This window comes from Pteropus vampyrus, unplaced genomic scaffold (genome assembly GCF_000151845.1).
Source record: "Pteropus vampyrus isolate Shadow unplaced genomic scaffold, Pvam_2.0 Scaffold185, whole genome shotgun sequence".
Classification (NCBI taxonomy): domain Eukaryota; kingdom Metazoa; phylum Chordata; class Mammalia; order Chiroptera; family Pteropodidae; genus Pteropus; species Pteropus vampyrus.
The window spans coordinates 2,057,273-2,062,788 of NW_011888966.1; the positions used below are offsets into that span (position 1 = coordinate 2,057,273).

The following is a 5,516-nucleotide window of genomic DNA, read 5'->3' on the forward strand; positions in this document are numbered from 1 at the left end:
TAGGAAAAAGCAGAAAGATAATGAGAGCAAAGGAGAGGCCGGTGTAGGCAGAGATGAGAGATTGAAGGGCAAAAAATGGGAGGCACAGGAACGGAGGTAGGAAGCTAAGGGACAGAACAAGGGAGGCTCAGACAGGGAGAAGGAGACTGAGACAGGGAAAGGGAGACTAAAAAGTAGAAGAAATAAAAAAAGGAAGAGAGTGATGAGATTAGGTTTCAGGGAAATCACCTGGTTAAAAACTGAACCAATAAACCATCATATAAAACATCAATAAAACATCACTGATATCATAACCTTTAGACCTTATATCAAGTTTCTATACCCTTTTTTTAAAACAGTATGTTAAATTGATGTTTCGTGTGCATAGATAAAATTTTGAAGCATCAGTTTTCAGAGAAGCCTGATTTTTGGCTTATGTAATTAAATGAGCAGCAATTTTACATTTAACAGTTTAATTTCTCATGTCAAATCAAAACAAATCTGGACTTAGATAAGGAGAGATTTTTTTCAGAAAGATTATTGCAGTAGGGAAAAACACTAATCTCAGAAATCTGCAAGTATCTCAAAATCAAACAGAGTAAGTCTTTTCCTTTTATAGGAAAGGCTAAGAAGGGTTAGCAGGAAGTTTTGAAAGGTAGAGGTAGGCAAGTGGCAAAACCAAAGGCACTTCAACAAGAAATGTTTCTGGGGTCCTCAGATTCTGAGAATAAGCTGTTAAGGATGTTTGCATATACATATTGCTTTAGTGTGTGGTTAAACTTGAGGACAAGCCAAAGTTGAGGGGCCTGTGGAGAAAAAGAAGCCTGATTATGTTTGGTCAAGAAGAGGGTAAGAAATGGGCAGTTGTGATCACTCACTACAGTTTAAACTTCCAGAGATACGTCAATATCTACAACATGACCAGTGCTTAAGGCAGTATAGCCACTGCGTGAGGCACTAAGGGTATAGTAATGATTAATTCAGAATCCTCAAGGAGCGAAGTAGATATGAGAAGGGGCCGGACTGTGCAAAGCCTTGTAGGAATTGTGACAACTTTAGCTCTTAATTCCTAAGAGTGATGAGAAGCTATCATTATGTAATAGCTCCTTAAAAAAGAAGTTGAAGAATTCCTTCATGATGAAAGAAATAAAAATTAAAGCTGCAGTAAGGTACTATTTTTCATCTATTAACTTGTAAAAAAAAAAAAATTTGGAAACATGTAGTGTTAGTAAGGCATGGAATCAGGAATTCTCATATATTACTGGTGGGACAGAAACATGGTGTAGCCCCTAGATAGGGAGTTTGACAATAGCTAGCAAAATTACATGTATTAGTTATTTATTGCTGTGTAACAAATTACCTAGAACTTAGCCATTTGAAACTATAAACATTTAATGTTTATAGTCTCATAGTTTGTGAGTCAAATCTGCTAGGTGGTTCAGGTTTAGTCTCTCATGAGGTTGTAGTCAAGCTGTCGGCCAGCACTGCAGTTAGGCTCAGCTGGAGAAGGGGATGATGGCAAGCATCAGAATACCAGTTTCCAAGCCCCATTCCTTACCGGATGGGCCTTTTTTTAGACTATGTGATTATCTTCATGACATGGCAGTGGTCTTCCTGCTTCTCAAGTCCACCTCAGGATGCAGGAGCTGGCTTCTACCAAGACCAAGTGAGTGGAGGGAAGGAGAGGGAGAGTGAGAAAGCACACACAAGACGGAAGCCACACTTTTTATAATGTAAATTGGAAGTGATAGCTCATTACTTCTTCTGTATTCTGTTTGCTAAAAGGGAGTCATTATGGCCTGCCCAAAATGGAATAGGAATTGGGTTCTACCTCTTAAGAGGAGGATTATCAAAGACTATAGGGACATAGCTCTAAAACCACAACACTATATAGGTTTTACCCTTTTATTCAGAAACCCTACTTCCAGGACTATATCCTAAAGATACACTGGCAAAAAGATATGTTCAAAGGTTATCCACTGCAGTACTATTTTTAAAACCAAAAGACAGCAGTCAACCCAAACATCTGCTATCTGAAGTCTTGTTGTATAAATTGTGGTATATACACAAAACAGTACTATTCACCTGTCAGAGAGCGTCAGACAGAAATATCTCTATGTACTAATATGGAGTGAACTTCAAGATATAATGTTATATTAAAAAAAAAGTGAAAAAATTGAGAATAGTTATTGCTATTTAGTTTCTTGAAATGTGAAAATGAATAAATAGATATACAGTCAGTTCTCATTATTCACGTTAGTTAAATTCTATAAAGTTTCTGCAAACATAAACTTAGTGAAAAATGAACCAGTGCTCCTAGGAGAAATAATGTAAATATATGTGTATACACTTACACATATATACATATGTACGTATGAATGTATACATAACACACATATATAGGTTATAATCTTCAATTATAACTTTGTGGATTTTACAACTTTGTGTAATTAAGATTATAATCTTGAAATCAACTCATACTGGCAGATTCTATTTTATTTTACAAATGAGAAAATGAGGTTTAGAAGAATTAAGTGAATAAACTGAAGTCACTCCACTAACAGGTGCCAGAAGTGGATTCAGACTCTATCCACTGGTCCCATAGCTGGAGTTTCTTGTGCTACACTACACTGCCCCTGCGGTCTCCATCCTCTCAGCATCTCTGTTTGAGAGCTGGAATAAGAGGGAGAACATCCCCTTGTTCAAACTCAGCTAGAAAAGAGTGCATGGGGAAACTCAAATTTTTCACTGCTCTGTGTATGTCTGTTAATGACTGCAAAGTACTGATTTGGGGATTACAAACAAGTTTTAGCAAGTAGGTGAATTTGCAGGTATGGAATCTGCGAATAATGAAAATCAATTTATATGTTTATCTTAAAAATAAAAAGCAAATAATAGAAGAAAAAAACCATTAAATAAAATATATCTATAAAGGTGTTGTTAGTTATCTACTGTGCTGAGATGTAGCAATGTACCCTTAAACTTAGTGGCTTAAAAAAGCACACATTTATTGTCTCAGTTTCTGTGGGTCAGGAATCTGAACATGAATTATCTGGGTCCTCTATTTCTGGGTCTCCCACAAATCTATAATCAAAGTATTGTCCTGGGATGGGGGTCTCATCTGAAGGTTAAACTGGGGAAAGAGCCACATCCAAACTCAATTACATGACTATTGACAGAATTCACTGATTGCTGGCCTTAGGGCATTCAGGTCCTTGCTGGCTGTTGGATGGACGCTCCCACAGTACCCTGCCATACAGGACTCTCCATCTTGCAACCTGCTTATTTAATAAGGCAAGAAAATCATAACCTTTATAACCTAATTACAGAAGTGACATCCCCTCAATGTTGCCATATGGTATTGGTTAGGAATCACTTATTCATATGGAGGATATTACAAAAGTCGTGAATACTAGGAAGTAGGAATCATTGCTGGTCATTTTAGATGCTTTCTACCACAGGGGAAAAGGAAATGGAAGGGACAGAGATAGTACCCAATCTTCTTTTAATGTACAATGTTCTTTTTGTTGTTGTTGTCTTTGGATTTGACTTTAGAACCTGAAAAAAATCACATAATTATAAAACAAAATTAAATCTTATAAAACATTTCCAAACTTCCACTTCTGGCCAAAGTGAAGTAGCAGGGAATGAACTGCACTTTCACCTGAAACAATGGAAAAACTACAAGTATATGAGTCAACGGTTTTCAATACATTAGTCATCAGGCAGTGAAGCAGAGTGATCCTTAAAGGTAGGAAACAAATGAGGTGATCCGTTTGCCCAGTCTACTGCCTTGAGAAAATTTCCAGAACATGGCACAGGGAAGGGAAGTCCAGGTAGAGGCCATCGGATTCCCAGAGTTGAGGGGAAAGAGCTAAGAGTACAGAGAGACCGAAACAGCTAGAGTCACAGAACACAGGACCAAAGAGGAGAAAGCTGCACAAAAGAGAACTCCAGAGACTCGCAGAGGGTCCACTTCAAGTATTCATCAGAGTATTGGTCAGTGTGTGTAGGTAAGGAAGCTGATTATCAGAGTCCGGGAAAAGAAATACCTGAAAAGAATGAGGAAACAGCAACCAGATCTCACAAAAAGCCAAGATCAATGCCTGTTACTACAAGCCAGACTAGAAAACTTTTCATGGGACATGGGGAAGACTACTCAAAAGGTTCTGCCTCAATACTGGGAAATAATTAGCTCTGTATAAAAATCTTGCCCTGGTGCCACTTAACAAATCAGACCTGAAAGGATCAAACTGTTTCCAAATAACAACTGAATTGCAGAGAAAAGTTTCAAAAATATTTATTGAGACACAAAAGTATCTAGCATCCAAGAAAATAAATTCACAATATCTGGCATCAATCAATAATTACCAGGCATGTATAAAAACTTGAAAATGATACTCATAATAAGGAGAAAAATCAAAGAAAAAAAACCAGACCAGAATTGAAAAAGATATTAAAAACTGCAGACGTGGATATTAAAAAGTTATTATAGAGCTTGTAGTCATTAAAAGGACAATACAAGAATATTATGGAAACTTGAAATTCATAAATTTGACAAGGAACAAAAAGTGGACCGTTTCCTCAAACACCAAAACTCAAGTTGAAATAGGTAATTGGCATAGTTTTGCAATGACATAAAAACTTGATTTTTAAGTAAAGACCTTGCAAAAAGAAAAGACAATGTCACTGGAGAATTTTACCAAAATTTAAAGAATTAACATTGGTTTTACACAATCTCTTCCAGAAAATGGAAAAGAAGGAACACACCCCAAACCGAAACCACACCAAGACAGTACAACAAAAGAAAACTACAGATCAATATCTTGCATGAACAAAAATCCTCAACAAAATTTTCATAAACCAAAGCCAACAATCTGTTAAAAGAATTACACACTATGACCAAGTCGGATGTATTCCACATATGCAAAGCTGGCTCAAATTCCAAAATTAACCAAGTAACCCACCTATCAAAAAGACATGAAGAAAAAGTATATGATTATATCAATTAATACAAAAAATGAATTTGACAAAAATCTAACACCAATCCATGATGAAAACTCTCAAAAAACTAGCAATAGAGGGGAATTCCCTCAGCTTGTAAAGAGCATCTACCAAAACAAACAAAAAACCCTACATCGCACATAATACTTAATGGTGAAAGACTGACTGTTTCCCCGCTTAGATCAGGAACCAGACCATGGTGTTTGCTCTCACCACTCTAGTTCAACACAGTACTGGAAAGTCTACCCACTAAAATAACACAGGAAAACAAAATTAGAAGCAGACAGATGAGAAAGGGAAGAAATAAAACTGTCTCTATATGCAAATGATATGATTGTGTAGAAAATTCAAAGGAATTTACCAAAATTATATCTAAAACTAATAAGTGAGTTCAGCGAAGTCACAGGATACAAGATTATCATTGCATAAAAATTAATCATAGTTTTATATACTAATAATAAACATAGAAATAAAAACAATGTTTTCAATCATGCTAAAGAAATGAAAATACTTAGGTTTACACTTAACAAAAC

General features: G+C 36.1%; 1 protein-coding gene across 28 annotated transcripts in view; it reads right to left on the minus strand.

The window, feature by feature from the left end:
- Positions 1-5,516, minus strand: part of ZNF300 (zinc finger protein 300) — a 37,280-nt gene that overhangs the window by 12,620 nt on the left and 19,144 nt on the right. For 10 of the 28 annotated variants that reach the window (XM_023537268.1, XM_023537248.1, XM_023537274.1 and 7 more), the window contains exons 6-8: positions 3,474-3,537; positions 3,145-3,260; positions 1,538-1,632 (exon numbers count right to left, since the gene is read on the minus strand). The exons of 7 other annotated variants lie outside the window; for them this stretch is intronic. The gene's annotated coding sequence lies outside the window, so the exon portion shown is untranslated. Of the gene's footprint in view, positions 1-1,339; positions 1,480-1,537; positions 3,538-5,516 lie in introns of those variants that run through there. 11 more of the 28 variants (XM_023537269.1, XM_023537249.1, XM_023537257.1 and 8 more) reach the window with 3 other exon arrangements.